General features: G+C 38.3%; 1 long non-coding RNA gene across 1 annotated transcript; it reads right to left on the reverse strand.

Moving 5' to 3' along the window:
• Positions 1 to 11,789: 11,789 nt before the first annotated feature.
• On the reverse strand, positions 11,790 to 19,255 carry LOC129407426 (uncharacterized). The gene is made up of 3 exons (XR_008631531.1): positions 19,213 to 19,255; positions 17,934 to 18,030; positions 11,790 to 11,824 (listed from the first exon to the last, which is right to left on the reverse strand). It is a non-coding gene; the product is annotated as an uncharacterized LOC129407426 (long non-coding RNA).
• Positions 19,256 to 26,723: the final 7,468 nt, after the last annotated feature.

Below are 26,723 nucleotides of genomic sequence, written 5' to 3' on the forward strand. Positions count from 1 at the left end.
GTGAAATGTAAAATGTAATCTGTGTTTTATTTAATTTGCAGATCTGTTTTAAAGATTTTTATATGAATGTATTTGGACTTGTAGTAGACCTGTTGAAGACAAGTTAATGTATCCTCTAGTGTCTCTCGTCTGTCCTGAGTCATTAAAGGGGCACAGCTAAAACCCCTACATTGTCCAGATTCTTAAGATTCCTGTTGGGATTAAAGCGCTTCACGTCTGAGAGGGTTAGGGGCTGCCCGCTCAAGTGTGTGACCCCTCTCCTTCTGTTCAGAGTACAAACAGGAAAGAGGAAGCCAGCCATAAAAGATCCTAAAAGACATTTTAATAGTGTGTGCTGTTCCTTTACTTTATATATAGACAAGAACTGTCAGCAAACCTCATGGAAAAACCAAAGGAGTATTTAGTTTTGTTCACTGATGGAAGGTAATGAAGTGCGAGTAGTAAGTTAAGATACTTAAGTCGAATTTTTTAGGTTTCTGTACTTTTAACTTAAATACATTTTACAGTTGATATTTTATACTACGTTTGAGAGCAGGTATCTGTACTACCTAAAACTCTGCAAACGGCTAATACAACCCAAAGATAAAATCCCACCAGAACAAAAATGCAATTCCATCTACGAAATCCAATCCAAATCATGCAATAAATCATATGTAGAGGAAATGGGCTGGGCATTTCACATCCGAGAAAAGGAACACCAAAAGGAATGCGACAAGGAAACATCAGGGAAACTCACCAGAACACAGAAAGACAAAGCGGAACAGGAAAACCTCAAATCTACCATATCAGACCAATGTAAAAGAAATAAGCACATTCTAGATTAGGACCAGGCTTGGGTCATTGGATCGGAAAACAACAAGTTCAAACGCTGGATCGGGGAGGACAGTGAAATCAGAAAATAAGGCACGGACAGCGATAACCATGATGACTGAGAGTTCCTCCTTTCACACACCTGGGACACGCTCCTCCAGACAACACCGGAAAGCGCCTGCCAGGTCCATCAGACTGACCACACCTAAAGGAAGTAACAACCAACAGCCGAAACATGTCAACAAGGTAAAAACACTTTACTGTATTGTCTTTAAAAAAGAACCCAAGACGTTAAAGATATCTGTATTCTTTGCACCCTTAAATTTTTGAACAAGACTGAAAAATAAAAGTACTTCATATACTTACAAACACCCTGCTTCTATTTTCGATAAAAATACATTTTTGTTTTATGCAATTTCTGTTGTACATAGAGTTGCTTTTTTCTACAATAATTTCCAAATATAGGTGTGGGGACGATAAATTCAAAGAGATGTATGTATATCTTAGGATCAAGTATTGTATAGTGTGAATGTTGTCTATATGTTGTGTTTGTCTTTTGTTTTGTTTTGATTTGTTCTTTATTTCTTTTCTGCAAATGCTATTTTTGTTAATGTATTTAGGAAACGAGATGTTACATCTCAAGGGACTTCCCTTATAAATGAATGAATGAATGAATAAATAAATAAATAAATACTTTTCATATGATTTTAGGGTTATTTTACCATGTCTGTGGTAACATCCTGACTCAGGTTTTTGAGTTGAAGCTTCCACTTTGAGCAAACGAAAACAAATACACAAAATTCATAAGAAAAAATAAGAAATTGATCCATATTGCTACTGCTCTCAACATAAACATCATTAGTTGAGCAGTCAAATCCACTGACCCACAGGTTGGCTGGTGTGATTCCAGCTCCCACAGACGAATGCTGTTGTGTCCTTGGGCAAGACACTTAACCCACCTTGCCCCTAATGTCTGCGTACACAGGTGTATGAATGTGTGTGTGAATGGGTGAGTGGTTCTTTGTTGTAAAGCACTTTGAGTGCCTCGAAGGTGGAAAAGCTTTATAGAAAAGTGTGACCATTTACCATTTTAACCAATTAACACTTCAATGTTTTACTCTTAAAATACATTTTTAAATTAGTACTTAAAAATGTAATTATTTTTTCATGTGATACTTTTACTTTAACTTAAACAATGTTTTACCTCTGTATCCGCACTTTTACTTAAGTGAAAAAAAATGGAGTACTTCATCCACCAGTGCTTTTGTTTTCACATAATCTGACCAGAATGAACTGACAATAGTTTGATTTGTGCTGTTAAACCAGTCCCTCTCAAATGGCAATACTACTCAAGCCAACATTAACCAACTGCTCACGCACGCCCCAACAACAACACATTCTACAGGCAAAGCTGGTGATGTGTTTTGCCAAAGGACACAACACTTCCAACTGTTAGGTTAGTGAGCAAATGTCTCAACAGCCGTCATTCTCTTAACTGAAATGCATTTGTGTTAGGATTTACTTTGCAATTACTTCTTTTGAGTAATTAATCTGTTTGTTTATATAACCTATTTATATATTTATTATGAATTCACTGGATAGTTATGTTTTGGGTTGTAAACACCATTAACTCGACCAAATGACGCATTTTTTCCGCTTCATTTAAACTGCTTCATTCTCGTCACAGTTGCTACTTGCAGAAGGCACAGTTACTATTTGAGGTCGAGTTGCTCATTTTGGTAATAAGAGTTTAAGTTAAGTATAAGTTAAAGGCCCTATATTACACAAAACTGACTCTTGTGAACTTTAAGACATGTTATAATGCTGTTACCTCATCAAAAACAAACCCAGAGTTGTACTTTGTGCCATTCGCACATTTTTGAGTACCGTATTTTCTGGACTATAAGTCACACTTTTTTCATGGTTTGGGTGTTCATGAGACTTATAATCTGGTGCTACTTATATATTACAATGTTCACACTGACAGCAGCGAGAGGCTCTTGACTTGTGTGTCAGTATCTGCTGCTCCTATTACTCCTGTACCACTGTCACTTCATTCTACTGCCCATGTCTCCTAAAGAAAGAGTTGCTGTCATGACTGTATCATGTCAGTCGATCGCAACATTACTTCTGTAACACAGAAAATTTAACATTTAGACAAGGCAAGGCAAATTTACATGTATAGCACAATTCATACATAAAATTATTCAAAGTGCTTTACAGAATAAGAAAAACATTAAAATCACAATAAAAAACGAATCAAAACATAAATAATCATCATAAAATAAAAAAATTACCATTTAAAAAGAGAGAGAGAGACATAAATTACATAAATTAGAGAGAAGAGTGCGGAATGAAAACCTTTCAGTCATATGCACAAGAGTGAACACAAATGCCCCCCCTGTTTTTCGAGCACGGTTATCGAGCAGCAGAAAGAAAGTTTGGAGTGAGCGAGAAACTTGTGACACTGGGAGGTGCACCATGCAACTTTCCTGAGGTCACTGGATGGATGGAGAAAGCCTGGAGTTCAATGACAACAGAAACCATCCTGTCAGCATTCAGAAAGGCTGAAATAATTCTAACTGGAACTGATGCTGAATCTGAGGAGGAAGCGGTGCTCTGTTTACCTTTGGAGGTCGCAAAGTTGTTCATAAGTGACACTGAGGATGAAGAATTGAATGGATTTAGTGATTTGGAGTGAGATGGAGAGTTTGGTAAATTTGTTCTGTTCTGTTTTTTATGCTATAGTTATCCGAAGCACTGTTCATGTGTTACATTGTTCTCTATTCTACTGTTATAACTTGCATTTCAAGATGAAATGTTCGTTTCTGGTCTCTGATTTTATAAAATAAATTTCCCCCAAAAAACATGACTACAATCCGGTGTGACTTCTGTATGTTTTTTTTTTTTCTTTACTCATTTTTTGGCTGGTGTGACTTATACTCTGGAGCGACTTATAGTTAGTATAATACGGTAACCCTTTATTATTATCCTGTTTACATCTCCAAAGCTCAAAATGTTCTGTTCCACCTTGATGTCACGAAGCGGTAGTTTTCAAGTTAACAGCTACCTTTTACCTTTAGTTAAACAGAAATAGGCAGTTCCAGGGCTGAAATCATCCCAATTATACTAGCAGAAATAGAGTTTAAAAACACAGTTGAGAGGGAAAAAAAACGCTTAAATATGCAGTGTTTTTTCAGTTAAACATGTGTGAATGAATCAAAACACAACTCCAGGTCTGTTTTTAATGAGGAAACAACATTATAACGCCAGAAAATAGCACGATAAGGGCACTTTAAAACCACATTTATCTATTTCGCTTATAACAGTTCACACATTTTACCACTAGAGAGAGCCAAAGTACAGCTAACGGCGCCTGTTCCGCTTGTGTCCACTCAGCAGCTTATCCATATCTCTCACACGTATTTCTCATAGGCCCCACTTTCGCCTGTGATATGGAAATGAACGCTGGACTTTACAAAGCTCCAAAAATTCCCTTTCAACTTCAAACCCCCTGTATCTCTCTACATGAAGCCCCCAAAGTGCTCAGGCAAAAGAAGTGAGGGAAAGGATTATACAACAAGACCAAACAGAACTGCGAGCATGAAATCTTTGTGAGGTACATGTGAATTATACCAAAAACACGCTGTTCTTTTTTCCCCAGCCCCTCGTCAACATTAAAAGTACAAAATGGTGGAATAAGAGCAGTCTGCGCCCACACTTTGAGATTCGTGGTGCGTTTAATGGACAAGAGGAGTGCGGGTCATCCCATTACTGAGCGCTGTCTGTGAATACACCGTGGTCTATAATGGATCCAGGTAATGCGCTTGATGCTAATATAGGTTATGAAAGGATTATGATTTGATTAAATAAAAATGCTTAGTCAGCAGATGTGAGGTCGTGTATAGTGGGACATATTTGATAGAAGACAAACTTTTTTTATGTGGTAACCTTTCTGCGTTCATCACCTGCTTGTCTCCGTGGTGATGTTATTGTTTCACCAGGAATGTTCCGCAGCATGACATTAAACTGATCTTGTATTTATTAAAAGACAGGCTTTAAAATATCTTATGAATCATGCATTTTTACAGTAAGCGGTGTTGCCTGTCCACAGACATGACCTGTAACTTGGCCTGCTGGTGTTGTGATTTAATACATATTGTGGAATATTCTTGCCGAAACAACAACATGTGACAAACACTCCAATGCAATGTTTTAATAAGTGAAAATTTTGGCTTCTTATAAAGAAAACCTATTGTGCTTATGCTATAAAAAGATTACACAATGCCAAAATGACAACACAATGCCAAAATGATAACACAATGCTGTTGAATCCTGTGTGTCTCAGCGATTAAGACAATAAAATTGGAGAACAAAATAAGTACAGAGCAGTAGGCGTATGCCGGTGGCGGTGATTAAAGACTGCTCAAACATGCCCAAATCATTCCAAATACAACTTCAGGTTCATAAATGGTGTTGGGAAACAATTATAACATGATTATGAGCTCTTAAAAGTTGATTTTGCAGAATAGGTTTGCTTTAAAGCCATAGTATGTAACTTTTTAGCCCCCCAAAAAACTAAAATAATACTTTGCATGTTTCTTTCTTCATTTTGTTTTTTTATTGCACTATAAAACATACAACCTTACTATGAGTGGGCTTGCATTTCTGCAAACCTGACTCTTATCTGGCCCGGAGGAGGGCGTCCTCCTGCTTGTTTCCATGGAAATATTGTTCTTTTGGCGATAATCTTCCACAGTATGGCATTAAACTGATCTATCTCCATGCGGAATGTTCTGAAGTATGGTTACCACCTCCAGAAACCTTTAAAGAACAAGTATTGTGTTTGTATCGTCTGCTATAATCTGATGATTATGTTATATTTTGTAAAAATTCAATATTCATCTAAAACAACTTAAGAAAAGAAACAAGTCCACAGATTTGCCCAGTGGGATTTGCAGTGTATCTTGTCTTTTTACCTTGAATCTTGAAAATACATGCCCAAACATGCACAAATCACTTCAGTAAAAGGGGTAAATGAGAGAAAAAAGTATACAACTCTGAAAAGCTGATTGTGCATAGATCTGCTTTAAACAAAAACATAACAGATACAAATAAACTGAAATAACCTGCAAAGTAAAGATTACAAGATTACTCGTTACTTAGTCCTTTTCCATGAAGCATACATTTCAATACTAGACCCATATTTCTTGGTTATTATTGACGATTATGAGAAAACACTAGACCACCGCCCACCATCATCCCACACATAGAAAGCCCAGTAGGTGGCAGTATGACTCCATGACAACACCTCTTCTCCTCCTCTTTCTCCCTCTCTCTCTTTCTCTCCCTCATCTTTATACCAACACTCAACAGTACAAAAACTAGTTCATATTACTCTGCATAAAAATCACATTCATATCAAAGGGATTTCTGGGAGCGATCACCTTTTGTCAGCTCTTGTGTGATTCTTGGCTCTCCCTTTCAACTCTACATTAGCGTCCTGTGGCTGGCGGAGTTTCATTTGAACAGTGATATTGAGTGGGCTGCTCCTCTAGACGTGCCGCTGTCGAGTAATTGGAGCTCAGACCTTGTATTTTACTGTAGGATTTCAGCGCAACCTCACCCCCTGCATAAACATAATCCAGCCTGTGAAGGACAATACATGTTTTTAAAGTCCTATATTACACCAGATTGACTCTTGCATTCTTTAAGTTATGTTAGAACAAGGGATGCACCGATACGAATACTGAAACATTTGCTGGATCGGGTATTGGTTCCATGGTATCGGTTCAGTTGATATTCGGGTCAGGCCTTTATTTGGATGTAATAAGACGATTTACATACTGATTTAGGCCTAGAACGTCACATAATGTTTGAACTTTTATTCATATAAAACTTTTTACAAGTGATTTGAAAGATAGTCAACAGTTATTGGATCTCTTGTGTAAAAAGTTCACTGTATTTAAGGTAATAAGTTCTATTCTCTATCCCTACACTGGTATCAGTAAATATCAGGTATCGGAACTGAAAAAGCTGGATTGGTCCACCCCGATTAGAACGCTGTTTCCTCCTCAAAAACATACCTGGAGTTGTGTTTCGTTTCATTCCCGTGTTTGAGTAATCCTTCATTATTAGTCTGTCTACATCTCCAAAACTCAAAATGCTCTGTTCCACCTTGTGATGTCACGAAGCGGTAGTTTTCAAGTCAACAGCTATGTTTTACTTTTAATTCTGTAGAGAATGAATTTTCCAGGGTTTAAATTATCCAAATGGTTCGAGTGAAGGTGTATGGAGTTTAAAAACAAAGTGGAGCACTTCCTGTATTGCCACAAGAACAGAACAGAGTATTTTCCATCTGAGAGAAAAACTCAGCCCAAATATACAGGGTTTGTGTGTTAAACATGAGGGAATGAAACAAAACTTCAAAGAACATTATAACAGAGATCAGCATATCCTGTATATTCAGAAGTTTACGAGCACCACATTTTTCCCAGTTTTTTTTTACTATTTACTGTTTACTGTTAACCAAAACATATTCTAAACTTTTGATTCGTGAAAGTGTCCACCTTGGCAGATATAACAGCTGAACACACTCATAGTTTGTTCTTTTTACAGTAGAAATCAAATATTCTTCAGAAAGTTCTTCCCAAGTCTGTTGCAGAAGTTCTCATAAATGTGTGGCACTTGTCGGTTGCTTCACTCTTCTGTCCAGTTCATCTAAACCAGCTCGATGGGGTTTAAGTCTGGACACTGTGCTGGACACTCCATGTTTTCAAGTTTACCATCTTGTTCTTTTTTCCTGAGGTAGTTTGGGCAGAGCTTGGACTTGTGTTTTGTTCTTTTATCTTTTTTTAACCTCTGTTTGTTCAGTTCTTACCTTTGTACCATTTCAAGCTCTTCACTGGACTTGCATGACTTGTATTGCAATAAATAACTGGAAAAATTAGGGTGTTCTAAAACTTTTGACCGGTAGTGTATGCCAAAGCTTGCACCTAGTGTTCAATGTTTTTATCAAAAATATGGTAGAAGCAGTACACTGAAATAATAGTTATAGCTTACTAGCAGTATTAGTAATAGTTGTGGTAGTTGTGATAGTAGTGGACAGTAGTTGCAGAAATTGATACTTTGCAGAGACATCATGGGGTGTTTTACATGTGCCTCAAATGGTGGAAGGTTTAGGAGTTGCTATGGTGACACAATTCACACATTAGCAAACATTAAAAAAAAAAATTAAAAAAAGGTTTAAAGATTGTCTGAAAAATCAAGAAAAAATACAAAATGGATATAGACAACAGATTTTCAGGAGCCTGTGATCAATACGAGTGTTCATGGCCCTGTTTAGGAGTTTGATTGTCAACAAAAATGGTGAGAAAGTGTAAAACTGTTGGATAATCTAAGTAACATGTGACTTTTATTTTATGTGAGATGGACTTGTTTAACAGAACAAAGCAGCTCACCTGTTGTACCTCCAGCTGAGTCAGTTCTTTCTAGTCAGATTGTGTTAAAATAAAGCCGTAGAGCCTATAGTTAGCATCACACCTCCAGGGAATGTTGATGACATCAGCAGCAAAGTATCAATAGTGGTACTAAAGTAAACATAGTATTAGTTGTAGTTGTAAACGGAGTAGATGTTGTACTAGTTGTACTAGCAGTAGCACAAGCTGTTGGTTTTCTAGTTCTAGTAGTAGTTGTAGTAGCACAAGTAGTTGTAGTATTAGTATGGTCAGGTGTACGAGAATGTGATTTTTACAGGTTTGTTATATTATTTTTGTAGTAGTGTTGTGGGAAATAGGCAGTTGGTAATAAAGGACACATACTGCATTTTAATAGTAATAGCAGAAGTAGTCTGGGGTACATTTATAGGTAGGTGGTTGAAGTGTGTTTCCCAAAGACACACCAACAGCAGCAAGTACTTAGATTGAACCACAACATTTTTAGTTGGTGGGCAAATGGTCTAACTACTGAGCCACTGGTGTCCTAATAACAATGTACATAATACACTGCTATAGACCAAAACTACAATCACAGCTCATTTTAAATGTCCTAGCTTACTCATAATAGACTCTTGCAGCTTAAAGCCATGTTAGTACCTCATCAAAGACATACCTTTCATTCACACACGCTTGACTAATCCTGTATTATGAGTCTGTCTAAATCTCTAAAGCTCAAAATGCTCCACCGAAGTGTTCCACCTTGTGATGTTATGAAGCTGTAGTTTTCAAGTTAACAGCTCCCTTTTACCTTTAGCTCAATAAAGACTGACACTCCAGGTCTAAAATGAGTCAAATGATTCTAGTGAAGGTGTATCAAGTTTAATACACAATGGGGCACTTCCTGTATTAGCACATGGCACCACAGCGTGCAACAGAGTGTTTTTTGTTTGAGAGAAGAACTCAGCGTAAGTATGCAGGGTTTGTGTGTTAAACGTGTGAATGAAGTGTGTACAGTGCCTCAGTCGTCCAGGTAGAATCCATGGCAAAAGAATTCAATTTGTCAATTGGATAAAAGTTTATTTTGGTTGAATAGGTTTCGCAGCTCATAAAATCTGCTTCTTCAGTTCTGGTCAGACGCTGGTGGACACTGCCTTATATCTGTCTGTAGGGAGGAGCTAGTTACACTGAAACTACTCTGGAACTAACACACCTGCTTGTTTGCAGTTTCTTTTAGTTAGTTAGGCCTACCACCCACTGCAGCACAAACTTAGTGCAAGTTCAATAGGCTCTATTCACGTTATGCCACAAGCCAGGAAGATGTTTGGAAAGATGCGATTACAACTTCCGGTGTAGTTACCAACAATGGGCTCGCCTAACATACAGGAGCTAGTAAAACCGACTATGATCAAACCCATTGAAATAAATGTGATCAGTGGTAAAATGAAGACTGTATACATATGTGCTGTTTGGAATAATCTTGAATTTAGCACCTCATCATGTACCCTGTACTTGGAGTTGTGTGTCAGTAGGGAAATGATGAAAACTGAGGTGTGGTTGTAATTGTTGATGAGCCGAACATAAAGGAACACTACAATGACATGTAGATGAAGAAAACTGGGCCTGGGAAGTTGTCATCACATCTTTCCAAACACCTTCCTGGTTTGTGACGTAAGCGTGAATTGAGCCTGGAGGCCTAGCTAACTAACAGAAATTGTAAACAATTAGGGTGTTAGTTTCAGAGTAGTTTCAGTGTAGTTAGCTCCTCCCTTCAGGCAGATATAAGGAAGTGTCCACCGGCATCTGACCAGAACTGAAGAAGCAGCTTGGAAGATCTATGAAACATAATCGACCAAAATAAACTTTTGTCCACAAGTTCTTGACAAGTTGAATTTCTTCTTTTGCCATGTGTGAATGAAACTAAACATAACTTCATGTATGTTTTTCATTTCAATTCATTATTTTGGAGTATTATTAAATTTGATGTACCTCCACCCAAACTTTCCATTTGGCTGGGTTGCCGTGGCCACCTGTTTACCAAGATATTAAACTCTAATCAGTGACTTCGTCCACATGCTCCAAGAGGCAGTAAGCATATTTGGACCCCATTTCCATATAAATCACTTGGCTGCAATGCATGGTGGGTAAGGAATTACTTTTAATCAGTATTGGCTTGCTTACCTTTAGGCATTAGACAGATTAGAATTTATAGCAGGAGGCCGCACCACCCTTTTATATGGTGGGGCTAATTGTGCATTTAAGAAGTGATACCTACAAGGAGTTCAGAAGTGGCTCATTATGTGCTTAGTATCCAGATCATGCAGTAATATTAGCGTGGGTTGAACAATGGAAAAGTCATTTGTGCAAAGTTTCTAAAATCTTAATAGTTTCTTAATGCACGTTGCCTTCAGCAGAGCATTACTGTTTGAAATTCAAAGCATCCACTGAACTTGTTTCTCTGGGGTGGTTGCACAAAGCTCTCCAAATTCTGCTCTCAGCTGATGTCAGGAGTTCAACTATTTTGGTTTAATTGGGAGTGTTTTGCTGCAGATTTAATTGTGTTGTGTTTCGTATCATGCTTTGGGACTTTGGGAATGTGAAGGTCAGTGTGCTGGTTGGTGCTGGTTAAAGCAGGTTATGCATCTGGACCATAGGCTGTAAATATGGATATAGGTAACCCACTAGAATCAGCGCTCCAAATAGGAAGTAAGCATCGGTGCATTTCCTGCTTCATCAACTCTGACTTCAGTTCACACACTTCTGTCTGTATTTGCTGCAGTGAGCTTTGTCATTTTAGGCTTTGTAACAAACAGACTGGTTTGTTACCCATGAGAACACTCAGCACCTTCACTAAGACACTTTAATACACCACACTTTTGATAGCATACAGCACTTTAAACATATTTGCACATATTACAAAAGACATTGCACACAATTGGTTTTAAAATGTATTTATCCATCTATCCATTTTCTTCTGCTTATTCAGGGGCCAGGTCGCGGGGGCAGCCATCTGAGATGCCTCCCAGACTTCCCTCTCCATACACACTTCCTCCAACTCCTCCAGGGGGATCCCGAGGTGATCCCAGGAGACCTAGTCCCTCCAGCGTGTCCTAGGTCTTCCCCGGGACCTCCTCCCGGTGGGACATGCCCGGAACACCTCTCCAGAGAGGCGTCCAGGAGGCATCCGCAACAGATGCAAGAGCCACCTCAGCTGGCTCCTCTCGACGTGGAGGAGCAGCGGCTCTATTCCAAGCTCCTCCCATGTGACTGAGCTACTCACCCTATCTCTAAGCTCCCTCTTCACCACAATGGTCTGATACAGTGACCGCATCACTGCCAACGTTGCACCGATCCGCCTGTCAGTCTCACACTCCATTCTTCCTTCACTCATGAACAAGACCCTGAAATACTTGAACGCCTCCACTTGAGGCAGGGACTCTCCACCGACCTGGAGAGGGCAAGCCACCTTTTTCTGGTCGAGAACCATGGATTCGGATTTGGAGGAGCTTCACACTCGGCTGCAAACCGCCCCAGTGCACAGTGCAGGTCCTGGCTTGATGAAGTCAACAGGACAACATCATCTGTGAACAGCAGAGATATATTTAATGTCTTTCCTTTTAGCACTTTTAATCCTGAGGCCCAGTAGCACGTTAACTAAAAGCTGTTGGTCCCTGGAGGAAAAGGAGACAGAATTAACCAATTACCTTTTAAACTGAATAAGTGCAATACATATATATGGTGCAATATATCTGTTTGGAAATGTTTTAAGTGTTGATGTGTGTTTTGGTGTATTTTATGGTGTTTTAATGAATGGTGTGGTTCACTTTGTACTTACCTCTTTTTTTTCTTCTGTCCAGGTTCTAAAAGAGTCCCCCGGGCACGAGCTCCCTTTTTTAAAGTTCCGGGCTGAACCAAGTGTATGTATATTGCACAGGGTTAGTAGGTTTGGTGTTTATTGGTTTATTGGTTTTAAAGTTTAATTGTTGTATGGTTTTAGGGTTTTATGGATATAGTTGGGGTTTTAATAGTTATTTGGTTTTGGGTTTGTTTTATGGAGTGTTAGGTCAATAGCTTAAGTGAATGTTCATTTTTACCATCACTGTTATAGCTGTTGTAATTTTATCCGATCAGTCAATCCAGAATAACAGGCGCCTTCATTCTGTGTTCTGCTGCTGGAGAGGAAACTGCTGCCTGCCTCCATTTTGCATTTGCACTTTTTTGTAATGATTGAAAACCAAAACAGTAAACTGTGAACCACCGCTTCACGTCTTTGTCTGTGTTTTTAAACCTTACTCACTGAACGCCAACCCGCTCACGGTCAATCAACGTCACAGGCTTAAAATGTTCATATTAACCTGCTCTAAATGATCCTGGTGTTTTTATGTCACTGTTGTCCGTAAATAAATTCCTAGCCCTAATATGAAACCCGACTCCAAATCCCAAATTTACCCTATAACTGCAAGCCTTAGCACTGGCTGACAGTTTCATGCTATAGCTGTTTCCCCTTTACATTTATCCTCTCAGTTGTTGTATTTGGAGTAATTTGTGCATCTTTAATTACTTTCAAGACACCAAATTGCCATATATAACACAGAAGTCTGTAAACTTATGTCTTTTATTGGTTTTAGATGTGATTTATGTCCAAATTATAACATGTCTTGGATTATAGTTGTAGCAGACAAGCACAATATGTCTTCTTTAAAAACATGCATTTACATTCATTACATTACATTCATGTCTTTCCATGTTACGTTAATGGTAGACAGATAACTTTACATAGCCTGATCCAGAAAAAAGGTATTTTATTGTCCCGTAGTAAAATTTGTCCTCTATGTTTGACCATTCCTTCAATGCTGCAAGGCCAGGGCATCTCGTAAGGAGCAGTGTGTGGCAGGTGACAGACCCTTTGCCAGGTCTGAAATATCAACAGTACAAATTGTAGTAGTAAAAGTACTTTGGTTTAAAACTAAAATGTAAAAAGTACTTATAGTGATCATAGTTGTGAAATACTTAATCTAGTCACTTAAAGGAGCCATATTTTGCTGTTTTCTGATCTATGTTATAATGTTGTTTCCTCATCACAAACAGACCTGGAGTTGTGTTTTGTTTCACTCACACATGTTTATCAAACAAACGCTGCAAATTAATTATTAGTCATAGAGTTTTTCTCTCAAACAGAAAACACCCACAAGGTGGAACCTTGTGATGTCATATGGTAATACAGGACGTGCTCCAAAGTGTTTTTAACTCCATAAACCTTAACTAGAATTATCTGGAACTGGAACTGTAAAAGTAGCTGTTAACTTGAAAACTGCCGCTTCATGACATCACAGGGTGGAACAGAGCAATTTGAACTTTGGAGATGTAGACAGACTAATAATGCAGAATTACTCAAACATGTGTGAATGAAACAAAACACAACTCTAGGTCTGTTTTCAGGAGGTAACAACATTCCAACATGGCAAGAGTATATTTTGCTTAATGTAGGACCTTTTTAAATAATAGTTTTTTATGAAATGAGCTTTTGAAATATTCTAATTATGGTTTAATTTCAAAGTAATCAAAGTAGATGTCTTTTCACTAGTCTGTACCCAGCATGTACCAGGGGCTCACGTCACCCAGGGATTCATTTAAAATTAATTTGTTATTAAGTTTTTGCATTCTGTCTCTTCAATTTGAAGCTGTGGTTTATTTGGCACTGTGCTTTGAGACAGTAATTGCTGTGGGTTTTGGGCTGTGAGATTTTAAATAAATCTGGGAAATTGAAACAGTGGTGGTCATAAAGGGAAATAAAGGAACACCACAATCAGGTGAAAAAAATCTTTGATTTGTTTGGGGATTTTGGTTGAAAATGTGATTCTTTTTATGTTTTCAGTCAGAGAAAAGAGACTCTTCTGTTTTTCACTTTGGTTTGAGACATTGATTTGAGCCGGTTTTGCTGTGTATTTTAAAATACAAATAAGCACAATAGGGGTTTGTTATTAAAAACTGTAATTGTTTGAATGTCCAAACTTAAATCAGTAAGTTTGAAATACTTTACTGGCTCACATTTAAGAAACACTAATCAACTGTGTGGCTCTTACTGAAGGTTGTCAGTCTCAACAACTCAACTGTTGTCCACTGCAGAAAGTCCATCTTTGAAATGTACCTATTTCCATGGTGATAGATAAATTCATTGTCATATTGAGTAACATTTAACTTCAAATTTATTCCTTTTTGTTGTGGGCAGCCTCAATAATGTCACATGTCACAATTTTCTAAAACCTATTGATCACAATTAAACAAACACTATGTGTCTTTAAACAGTCTTTAAAGTGGGACTGAAACACCTAAACTCTTCCCACAACCACATTGCAAAATGTTGCTAAATTCTAAACATTTTACACTTCTGTTGGCTTGGTTTCAGAGACAAAGACAGGAATGAAAAATGTGTGACAACATGCCAGGTCTCCTTTACTTGAAATTGCAAAATGCAGTGGACACTGGAGGCAGCACTTTTGACTGTTTTTGATCAGAAAGTTGCAAATACCTACAGTAGATTGCAATGAGACTGAAATAGCCAAAAAAAAAAGACTAGAGACAGTAAACAATGCTATTAAAACACCATATTCATAGTTTAGCAGCAACAAAGTTTTAGTTTTCAATTCCATTTAAAATGTGATTATAACTGCCTCGTTCTTCTGAGAGACTCTTCACTGTGATTGGTTAATGCACCTGTCACTCACTTAGAGCTAAACTGGTGCAGGTGGAAAAAGTGTCTTGTCTTTGAGCATAGTGCTGCATGTACCACAGTGAATCACAAAATGAGCAAAATGGTAAATTATTAGGGCATCTGGTGTAAAACCTGACAACTTCTGATGTAATTTCTCTAAGTGTGTCAAAGTGAAGAAAAGCTCTGGCAGACTGAGAGTAAACGATGCCAACTGAGCTAACAGGTTTAGCTAATAGGACATGTGTTTGGTTGGTCACATGGGTCAGGCTGGAGCAGGGTAATTGGGAAACACAGATTGTTTTACCTGAAGCTGCTGCTAAACAACAAACACACTGAGCTCCACACAGAGGAGCCACAGCCCTGACACGTTTGATTAAAAGTCCCTCCAGAGCCACTCACACAGTCAGTATGAGGAGCAGCCCAACTGTATTGGGCAGTAACTAACTACAGAGGAAGAGATTAATGTAATTAGATTACTTTTTAAGTAAAGCAGTAATGTAACTTGTCATAACTGAAAATGATGTAGTTAGATCACAGCCCCAGTACTGGTAGATTAGTTTTTCTCTGCCAAAATTGTGTGTGTTGTGTCCATAGAACTTTGTTGTTGTTGTTGTTGCTGCTCTGCTTTGTCTTTTCGTGTTCTGGTGAGTCTCCCTGATGTTTCTTTCTCACATTCCTTTTGGTGTTCCTTTTTTTAGGTGTGAAATCCCAGACTCGTTTCCTCTGTGTATGATTTATTGCATGATTTGCACTGGATTTCACATTGCATTTTTGTTCAACAAAACAACAAAAATGCAATACTATCTATGAAATCCAATGCACTGAAATCAGGAAACGGGGCAGTGCCATCATTGACCATGATGACCGAGTGTTCCTCCTTTCACACACCTGAGACGCCCTCCTCCAGAGAACACCGGGCAAGTCACCACCAACACCACGGACAGTTCTGAAGATGGCACTGCTGAAGCAACCGAAACATGTCAACAAAGTAAACACTCTTCCTATTGTATTGACTTTTTAAAAACAAACCCAAGATGTTACTGTACCTAAGAAGACAAAATGGATGTTTTTGGATATGATAGATTATTCTGGACATTTCCCCCATAGCATATACTTCAGCATTAACAAGCCTATTACAGTTTAATGCACTTGAACACAATTAATCTTTTTAAAACCGCCCGACAAACAACAAAGTGAAGTCAGGGAAATGGATGTTTTTCACAGATCAGAGCCTTGTTTACTTCGTGCAGTATAAGAACAGACTGTGTGAGGAGGTGGTGTACCCAGGAGAGATCTGAGCCCATAGGAGCTCTGCATACATTCACACACATTCACATACATGCATCTTTGCTCCTGCAGCCATGAGCTTTGACTGTACATCTGTTACATGGGAAGCAGACAGGCGTAACTATATATTCTGTTGTTTTTCTTCTTTGCAATGTGCCCTTCAGAAAGAGCCTAGAGCCAAACCAAGTGCAGCGATCTAGTATTATTCAGCGGGTATATGTGGATAGTATTTGAATAGAAAAATCTTCTTACATTCTCAGTGGTGATGCCTTTTTTTTCTTAACTCTTTGAAGGTTTTTGAAGCAGCTTGTGGAGTGTTTTTTTTTTTTTTCTTCATTAAAGGGGCCCATATTGTGCTACTTTGTGATCTAAGTTTACAATGTTGTTTCCTCATCACAAACATACCTGGAGTTGTTTTTTGCTTCATTCACACATGTTTAACATCTTCATATTTAAGCTGGGTTCTTCTCTCAAACAGAAAAAAAGATGCTCCACAGTGATTTTTAACTCCATGCACCTTCACTAGAATCATATGGGTCTTTTCGGCCCTCAAGTTGCCAATCTCTAAGTAAAAAGAAGCTGTTGACGTGAAAACTATTACAAGACATCCCAGAACATTTTGAGCTTCAGAGATATAGACAGACTAATCATGAAGGGTTACTCTATTTTTTGGACTATAAGTCTCACTTTTTTCATGGTTTAGGTGGTCCTGTGACTTCGGTGCGACTTTTTCACACTGACAGCCTCGAGGGGCTCTAGGCTTGTATACCAGTGTCTGATACTCCTAGTACTCCTGAACCACTGTCACTTGGCTCTACTGCGCATGTCTCCTGCAGAAATAGCCTCTGTCCTGTCTGTATCATGTCAGTCGATCGCAACATTACTTGTGTACCACTGAAAATGTAAAATTCAAACAAACTTATAAAGACAAGTGAGAAGACTGAACACCAATGCCCCCCCAAAAGAAAATCATATTTTGCAGATTACAAGCTGCAAGTAGTGAAATCTGCAGCTGAAAATGGTAATCGAGCAGCAGAAAGAAAGTTTGGAGTGAGCGAGAAACTTGTGACACCGGGAGGATGCACCATGCAACTTTCCTGGAAGTCATTGGATGGATTATTTATTTAATAGGATCAGTGCATATTAATGAACATCTGCAACACTGCACTGTAAATATGCCAGATAATAGCAAAAATGCTGACTTCAGTGGCAACCGAAACCATCTGGGATTCAGAAAGGCCGGAATAATTCTATCTGGAATTGATGCAGAGTCTGACGACAGCTACACAGAAGAGGAAGCGGCACTCTGTTTACTCCGAGGTCGCAGAGTTGCTCACAAATGACATAGTGCAGGGGTGCTTAATACGTCGATCGCGATCTACCAGTCGATCGCCAAAGTCGTGTGGGTAGATCGCTGTGTCTTATCTCGGACTCGCGTTTGGATTCGGTCTTGTCTCTCACTCAAGGTCTGACACTCCACAAGTGCGATCATATTTCATTACGGCCACTGCTGTTGGCAATAAACTTGTACCGGGGTGCAGGAGCGTGTGGGGCGTCTCAGTGCAGCCCGCAGAGACTCTACGGCACATCACAAACACACACGCTCCCTATGCACGGCTCGTCTGCAACACCGTGTGCCCTCGTGTACCAGCGTGCATCACAGGGCAGGTTAAACTTCCTAAACATCCTACCTGTCCATCTGCCTCACGTCAGCACGCCGCCCCTCGCCTTTTCACGCTCTCGCTCCTTCCTGCGTACAGTGAAAACAAGCCCCTTCCACAGTGCGCGCTGATTAGAAGAGCAAGACGAAACGTGAATCAAAAACGAGTCTAAATTTGTGTTACAGTGTTGGCACAAAGCAGGTCTACAGCATAGAGCAGATCTACAGAACAGACCTACTGCCACATTTGGCTGAAGTCTGCCGAACAAAAGTGCACAAATGCATCTGTGTTTGTCACGATGTGCGTTTGGTTTGGTAAACGTGCAGAGGCTGGTAAATATCACTACAAAACCAGAAAAGAATGCAACTCCAGTTTGGAACTTTAAAAAACAGGTTTAAAAATCTTCCTTCACTTTTTTCACAGTTTTGTGTAAAGTGCCAGAGGAAGTTCTCTTAAAGAAGGGGTTCTCAAACTGTGGGTGAGGGTCCAAAAAAGGGGCACAGAGTGATTCAGTGCAGTTTGCTTGGCTTTGTATTAGGTAGATCTTTATGAATTGGTCATTTTGTAAGTAGCTCGCATGATGAAAAAGTGTGAGCACCCCTGACATAGAGGATGAAGGATTGAATGGATTTAGTGATTTGGAGTGAGATGGAAAGTTTGGTAAACTTGTTCTGTTCTGTTGTTTATGCTATAGTTATCTGAAGAACTGTTCATATGTGATGTTAACAGTCTGTTGTTCTCTGTTCTATTGTTATTACTGTAAATTGCCTTTCAAGGTGAAACACAACCCAAAACATGCTACATAAGTCTCCAGAACAGTTGATAGTCAAGGTCAGTTAAATACAATCAATCAATGAACCTGCCCAGGGACGACAGGTGGAAATTAGCACTGATGCTACAACCTGATAGATAGATAAATAAATAAATAAATAAATAAATGTCGGTTCCTGGTCTCTGATTTTATAAAATAACTTTTCCCCCAAAAAAGTGCGACTTATAGTCCGGTGCAACTTATATATTTTTTTCTTCTTCATTACGTGTTTTTTGCCTGGTGCGGCTTATACTCCAGAGTGACTTATAGTCCGAAAAATACGGTATTCAGACGTGTGAATGAAACAAAACACAACTCCAGGTACATTTTCGATGAGCGTTACAACATGGCTTACAGCTCAGTCAATTTTGCGTAATATAGCGCCTTTAATGGCTATGACCGCAGTGTTTAATGCTTTTGGGCTTTTGTTATAGCTAATTCAGACCCACCACAACACAAAACATAGATCCAATGTACATCAATGACATGACACATTACCTTTTGTTCTCAATGTTCCTTCTCTCCCTTCGGCGCGGTACAGTTGACAGCTCATCACAAATAATGACAGGTCTGGACTCCAAAATGGACAAAGAGTGAAAGAAAAGGATGACTAATGTTTGCAGACTCAAGGCGGCAGAGTTACAGTGTACCCGTCTGTTTTGTGTTGTGGGAGAGCTCTAATTTTAGCCAACACAAACTATCCCTGCTCCTGAAAAGTACAGAGAGAAGAGACTTTTTAAGGAAAACTTTATTGGTGCGCAAGGGAAATTTCATAAACACAACAGTTCAAATTTAAACGGGGTAATGCTCTATCATTTTGGCCTTAATAAAGCATGAACAAAGACGCAAATCATAATGAACAAATGGTTATTAACGACTCAATTCATATTCTAATCCTAACCCCTTAATTGCCAGAGTTATTACAACAAATACACTATTAATACAGCCAATTCAAGTTTTGATATAATTACAGCAACTACTACTACAACTATTGCTACTACAACGACAACAACTAGTTCAACTACTACAACAACTACTACACTACAACAACTACTACTACTACTACAACTACAACAACTAGTTCAACTACTGCAGCAACAATGACAACTACTACAGCTATTACTGCTACCACTACAACTACTACCACTACAACAACAACTACTATAACAACTACTACTACAACTACAACAACTAGTTCAACTACTACAACAACAACTACTATTACACTACTACCACTACAACAACTGCCACTTCAACAACTACTACTACTACTACAACTACTACAACAACTAGTTCAACTACTACAACTACAACTACTACCACTACAACAACTGCCTCTACAACAACTACTACTACTACAACTACTACAACAACTAGTTCAACTACTACAACAACAACTACTATTACACTACTATCACTGCAACAACTACTATTACTACTACAACTGCTACCACAACAACTACTACTACTACAACAACAATAACTAGTACTACAACTACTAAACAACAACAACAACAACAACAACTATTACTACTACTGCTACTACTACTACAACTACTACTACAACTACAACTACAACAACTAGTACTACAACTACTACAATTACTACTACACTGTGTCTCCTCTGTGGGTGATGCTTCACCTTTTTCATGCAAAATCGAGGAGAGGAATCAACAAGGAGCCTTGGAAAGAGAAATCAGATGGGGCCAGTGATCTGATATTCACATTTATTTCTACTAGTAAAGCTGAGGAGTTGCAGTGGTATGACTACATTTTGTTTTGTGCTTTTTACTTCTCATATTGTGTGTCTCTACTATGAATTTGTCTTTCACCACAAGTTTACTAACAACAAAGCATTCACAAAAGAAGGAAACCAGGAGAATAATACGTGTATGTGGATGTTGTAATAGTGTCATTCCAGGAAATCATTGACACAAAAGATTACAGCTTTGTTGCCTGCAAATGTTTCTGCTCACACTCTCATTATCCTTATATGAAATCTGTTTGTGTGTGTGTATGCTGTACGACTGGTTTACAGCCGTGGCATTTAGAAGATAAAAATGTGAGTGGCAACAAAACGAATCTTGTTGAGTAAAATACTAGAGGTGTAACAATATCCAAGTCTCACAATATGATTTTGTCACGGTATAAATCTCACAGTACAATATTTACTGTGATATCGTGGGAAAGCACACAATATGGTGGGGAGGCTCATGATTAGGGATGTAACAATATCCAAATCTCTTGGTACGATATTTTCACGATAAACATCTCACGGTACGGTATTTTTTGCAATATTTTGTGGAGGCAAACAAAACTGTGAATATGCTACTTTTTCCTCTTAAAATGCCTTGACAAGACTTAATCCAAAGAACTAAGACTTAAAAGTGCTTAAGACGGCTATTTCTTCTTGTAGTCTACACTGAAATGGAGCAAAGGACCATAGTTCCCTCTGTCTTTTTTTAGCTATTGCTGCACCATAACTCTGAATTTAAGTTTAAAAAAAACTTGGAATTCGATGTACTGTGATGGTCCATGATTGTATTGAAACTGTTTTATATTATTTGTGAAGAATTCCTCAGTCGTCCAGGGAGAATCCACGGCAAGGAGAAAATTCAGTTTGTCGACTGGACAAAAGTTAGTTAGCTCATCCAAACTGCTTCTTCAGTTCTGGTCAGAATGCTGGTTGGATGAGCTGTGAAACAGCTTCAACCAAACTAACTTTTGTCCAGTCGACAAACTGAATATTCTCCTCGACGTTTTATATTATGTTCATCCCATCTGCTAGAGGGCGCGAGTCGTGATTGTGATAATATTTTTAGACACTTGGTAGCCAGAAGGAAACAACTAGCTTGATGAATTTTTTTTTTAGTACTTCAAACCCCAAATACAAACAAAAAGGCACCACACAAAGATCACATCCAAACCTAGTAAAAAAAAAATCTAAATCACAGTTGTGAAGAAAAACAAAAATACATTCATGAACGAAATATGGAGGCAAATTCTAAAGCATGTAATCAATGGAAAAAAATTGACATCGTTCAAAAAGGATACAAGAAACCCGGCTTCCCTTTTTTCAGTCAGGTTCAATGAGTCAACAAAAATTCTTAGGTCATTTCTAAAGTGCGTTATATTTGGTTTTACCTTAAAAAAAAATCGACATTTGTGAATAAATAATTTTACCTAAGATTAATAAATGAGTAATTCCAAATTCCTTCCTTTTATCTTCTCTTATAGTTTGATGAATGTCAGTCAGTCCATGATGTGTTTTGCTGTTCGATCTGAAACCATCCTCTCATTTCCAGCCCTGAGTGGCAATATGAGTAAGTTTTTATGTTAAAAATGAATGTTGACAAGTATATTTGGAGCACTTTGTTAAAGATTGTAGCATATTATAGACGTTATTTGAGGTGTTCCAGTAGCCGTTATGGAGCCTATTTGAGTTATGTGTATTACTTCTCAGCTAATATTAACCGTTTAATTGTCTATAAAGTGTAACTGTAATGTACACCGCTGATTTTACTGCCTTCTGAATAATTCTTTGTATTTTTGTTGCAGTTTCACACTTTTTTGCAATAACTCCTGATCAAGGAGAACACCTGCCTGTTACTTGGAAGAAATGATGCAAGAGAGAGTTTAGCTGTGAATTTCATTTAGGACACGGGGTCACGTTGGGTGCAACAGCACAATGATATTATTGTGAGAACTTTGACGATACGATATCACAATATTTCAGTTATTGTTACATCCTTATAAGATATTATATTGTACTTATGTTGAATCCTGTGTCCTCCCTCGATGGGGACTTATGTTTTCACCAATGAAAGCAGATAGACACTCTCAGCCCACAGCTTATACTGGCTGGCTCAGAGTTTGTAGTTAGGTCATATTAACAGTAGTATTTAGAGGTGTTTAATTCATTTTGAAGTGATTATTATTTAAAAGGAAGTTAAAATATACCTTTTGTGATATGAGAAATTTCTAATTTTATCCCAGAGGAGCTGTCCTTGCTCCTGAAAAGCAGAAAGCGTACAAAGCGTAGCACGTTCTTTGCCTGACATTGAATCTATTTATACATTGTTTTTTCACCTCTTCCTGATGTGTGTCTGTCAGTTCGGTTTGAGCAAATGTTTGAAAACTAAACACACGCAGGAGCTTTAATTCAGTGCTTTTTGCTGAAGGTTGACACTGCTCTATTAAATGTAAGACTGCTCATAGAAAAGCAGTGGACATGTGGCTCAATGCACAACCATTACACAGACTACAGCACTGTAACGGACAGAAACCTGCGCTTTCTCATGCAAATCCCATAGGTCCTCCGTATGAAGGATGGTGTTCATTGTGATGGAGAGAGAACGGGCTTGTCACTGATAGGTGGCCTTGTCAAAGTCTAAGAAAAGGTTCATTCATTTTCAAGTAGCCCTTCAATTCTTTACAACAGATACTATACATGCATACACTACTGCTCAAAAGTTTTAGAACATCACACTAGGTTTTTTTTACTGTTTATTGTGTCATTGCACTCTGAAATAAAAGCACAGAATAAATAATGAATTTGAGTTGAAAAAATAAATAATGGAATCAATTTAAAGACCAAAATATTTTCTAAACTTTTGACTCATCAAAGTACCCACCTTTGGCAGATATAACAGCTGAACACACTTGTGGCATTCTTTCTATAATAGAAATATTGTTCATAAAGTTCTTCCCAAGTTTGTTGCAGAAGTTTCCATAAATGTGTGGCACTTGTAGGTTGCTTCACTCTTCTGTCCAGTTTATCCCAAACCAGCTCGATGGAGTTTAAGTCTGGAAACTGGAGATCTTGTCCAAGTTTTGGCAGAGTTTGGACTTGTGTTTTGTTCTTTTGTCTTTTTTTTTTTTTTTTTTTTTTAACCTCTATCTGTTCATTTCTTACCTGTGTACCATTTCAAGCTCTTCATTGGACTTGCATGACTTGAATTGCAATAAATAACTGGAAAAATGAGGGTGTTCTAAAACGTTTGATGGTAGTGTATTTATAATGCTTGTTTGTTTTCAGGATTTTCAGTGTTGTTCATCTACTGTTGTGGATACTTTGCAGTGACAGCACACTGGGGGTGTTCTACCTGTATCTCTATTGTGGTATGTGCATGGAAACAAAATGCACACATTAGCAAACAATCAAAGTTTTTAACGGGCCCACATTATGCAAAATTGACTCTTGGAAGCTTTAAGCCATTTTAGAATGTTAAAGGGACAGTTTAGAATGTTGGACATAGAGCCTCATTTCCTAGTAGAGACACTTTTTAAAATATTCCATCCAGTCCTTGTATTTGCAGAGGTCGCTGGTGCAAGGTTAGCGAATGTCAATGGCCATAATTATCCTGCCACTAAAAACAGTCTTAGCCACTCCACAAAACACCTGAAGCAAATCTATTATTACACCAGACTGTTGATGTAAATGTCTGTGTTGACAGAATAATTTTAGAAGTAAAACCAATCCTGCATTTGAAGGATTTATGTCTGAGCAGCAGCAGCAAGTTTTACTTCCTAATAGAAAGCTTGGCAGCAGCGGATTGATATATGAGAAAATAGTCCCTCAAAATGCGATGATTCATGCGATGCAAGGTGAGTTTTATTTCAAACATTATTCTATTGACACAGACATTTACATTGACAGTCTGGAGTAATAACAGTTTTGCTTCGGGTGTTTTGTGGAGTGTGTAAGACTGTTTTTAGTGACAGGCTAACTATTGCCATTGACATGCACTAGCCTAGCACCAGTGACCTCTGCAAATACAAGGACTGGATGGAATATTTTTAAAAAGTGTCTCCACACATCTCCAACACTCTAACTAACTAGGAAATGAGGCCCTATGTCCAAAATTCCGAACTGTCCCTTTAAGATTTTGGTTCATTCACATGTCTGAGTAACACTTTATTATTACTAGAAGTCTATCTACATTTCCAAAGCCCTAACTGCTCTGTTCAAACTTTTTAATGTCATAGAGCGGTAGTTTTCAAGTTAACAGCTCCCTGTACATTTATTTCAGTAGAGATGGGCAATTCCAGGGCTCAAATTATTCAAATAATTTTAGCGAAGATGTACGGAGTTAAAAAACACAGTGAAGCACTTGCTGTATTACCAAACTACATCACAAGGTAGATAAGTTTTTTCTGTTTGAACGAAAAGCACAACCTACATGTGCAGAATGTATGTGATAAACATGTGAATGACAACTCCAGGTTTGTGTGTGACGAGGAAATAACATTGTAACAGATCAGAAAACAGTGTAATATGGCCCCATTTCAGAATACAAAATTGATTTAAACAACACTTTCAGGATCCTGTGATCAAAATGGGCATTCATGGTCCTGTTTAGGTGTTTGATTTTTGACCAAAAGGGGAGAGTGACTAACTACCATCACAGCATTAACAGTTTTTAATGTTATTTGAGAAAGACTTGTTCAACAGCACAAATCAGATCACCTGTTATAGTTCCAGGTGAATCAGTTAAAACAAAGCTCAGATTTAAGTCTAACCTGAATAACAGAGCTTCAGAGGTAGTAGTACTTTCAGTTAGCATCACACTCCCAGGGAATGTTGACGATTTCAGCTTAAAATGTCAATACAAAATGCAGGTTAAAATGCTTATTTGTTATTATATTACAATATAGGTACAACATGGAAAGATCTTACAGTGAGGCCTTGTCCAGTCCAGGGATTCAATGTTCTTCCTTCCACAGATTCAATGTTCTTCCTGTGAGCTGATAGCACTAACCCTTCAGGAGGAAAGTTGTAGGGGAAAAAGTATACTCATCACTGAAGTCATGGTCTTTGGCCCACAGAAACAAAGAGACAGTGTTAGCTCTCACCTCCAGTCTCTCTCTCTAAAACCTTCAAATCAGGCAAGAAATAGCAAAAATCTAAAGTTTACTCTCTAAATCAGACTTGGAGAGACTTATCCATGCTTTTGTCTCCAATAGGTTAGATTACTGTAATGGTCTGCTCACTGGTGTCTCCAAACGAGCTGTGAGACACTGCAGAACATCCAGAACGCTGCAGCTCGGGTCCTGACTCAAACTAGGAAAAGCACATCAGTCCTGTGTTCAGGTCTCTGCACTGGCTTCCTGTGTCTCAGAGAATAGACTTTAAAGCAGCTCTGCTTGTACAAGTCTCTCCATGGCCGAGTACCAAAGTACATCTGTGACATGTTAGTGCTGTATGAACCATTTCGCACTCTGAGGACCTCAGGGACCGGCCTCCTGCTGGTGCCCAGAGTCAGGACTAAACAGCGTCAGCGTTTCAGGTTCATGGAACTAAAACCGGGAACAGTCTTCCCGAAGATGGAGACAGGCCTCTACTTTGTTTAAATCCTGGCTCAAAATTGTTCTCTTTAGGTTTTTATTCCGCAGTCTTCTTTCTGACTTATGTAATTAATGTTTCTCTCTCTTTTTAATTTTAATTGTATTAAAATTAAAATTTTATAATGACTATTTATGTTTTTATTTGTTTTTATTGTGATTTTAATGTATTTCTTATTCTGTAAAGCACTTTGAATTACTTTATATACGAATTGTAGTATGCAAATAAACTTGCCTTGCCTTAGCCAGTGGTTCATTTAAAAGGATGAAAATAAATTAGGATAGTGGACAGCCCTGTCTAGTGCCCCTGTGCAGTGTAAAGACCTGTAAATAAAAATAAAGACTACTTTAAGATCAGAGATCATTTTAACTCATGTACATATTTGATTTTTGCCTGTGTTTTCACTTTAACAATGTGCCACTCCCTGAGCCCTTCACACCTCTGCTCCCGCCCACACCTCTATGGACTAATCCACCTGGTTGACTGACTCTTAATGACTTTTGGTATTGAAATGCAGCCTGTTGACTTGTGGGGCAGCATAATGTTTGTCTCAAGTCAGTTTTAAAAAGCTGCCCACTCTAGATTGACTGTGGTCCAATAAACACAATGGGAAGGAAGGGAGGGGCACTTAACCAACTGCAGTAATGATTTTAATTGAATTTAA

This window comes from Boleophthalmus pectinirostris, unplaced genomic scaffold (assembly GCF_026225935.1).
Source record: "Boleophthalmus pectinirostris isolate CB_2022bp ecotype Guang Dong unplaced genomic scaffold, ASM2622593v1 HiC_scaffold_12, whole genome shotgun sequence".
Classification (NCBI taxonomy): domain Eukaryota; kingdom Metazoa; phylum Chordata; class Actinopteri; order Gobiiformes; family Gobiidae; genus Boleophthalmus; species Boleophthalmus pectinirostris.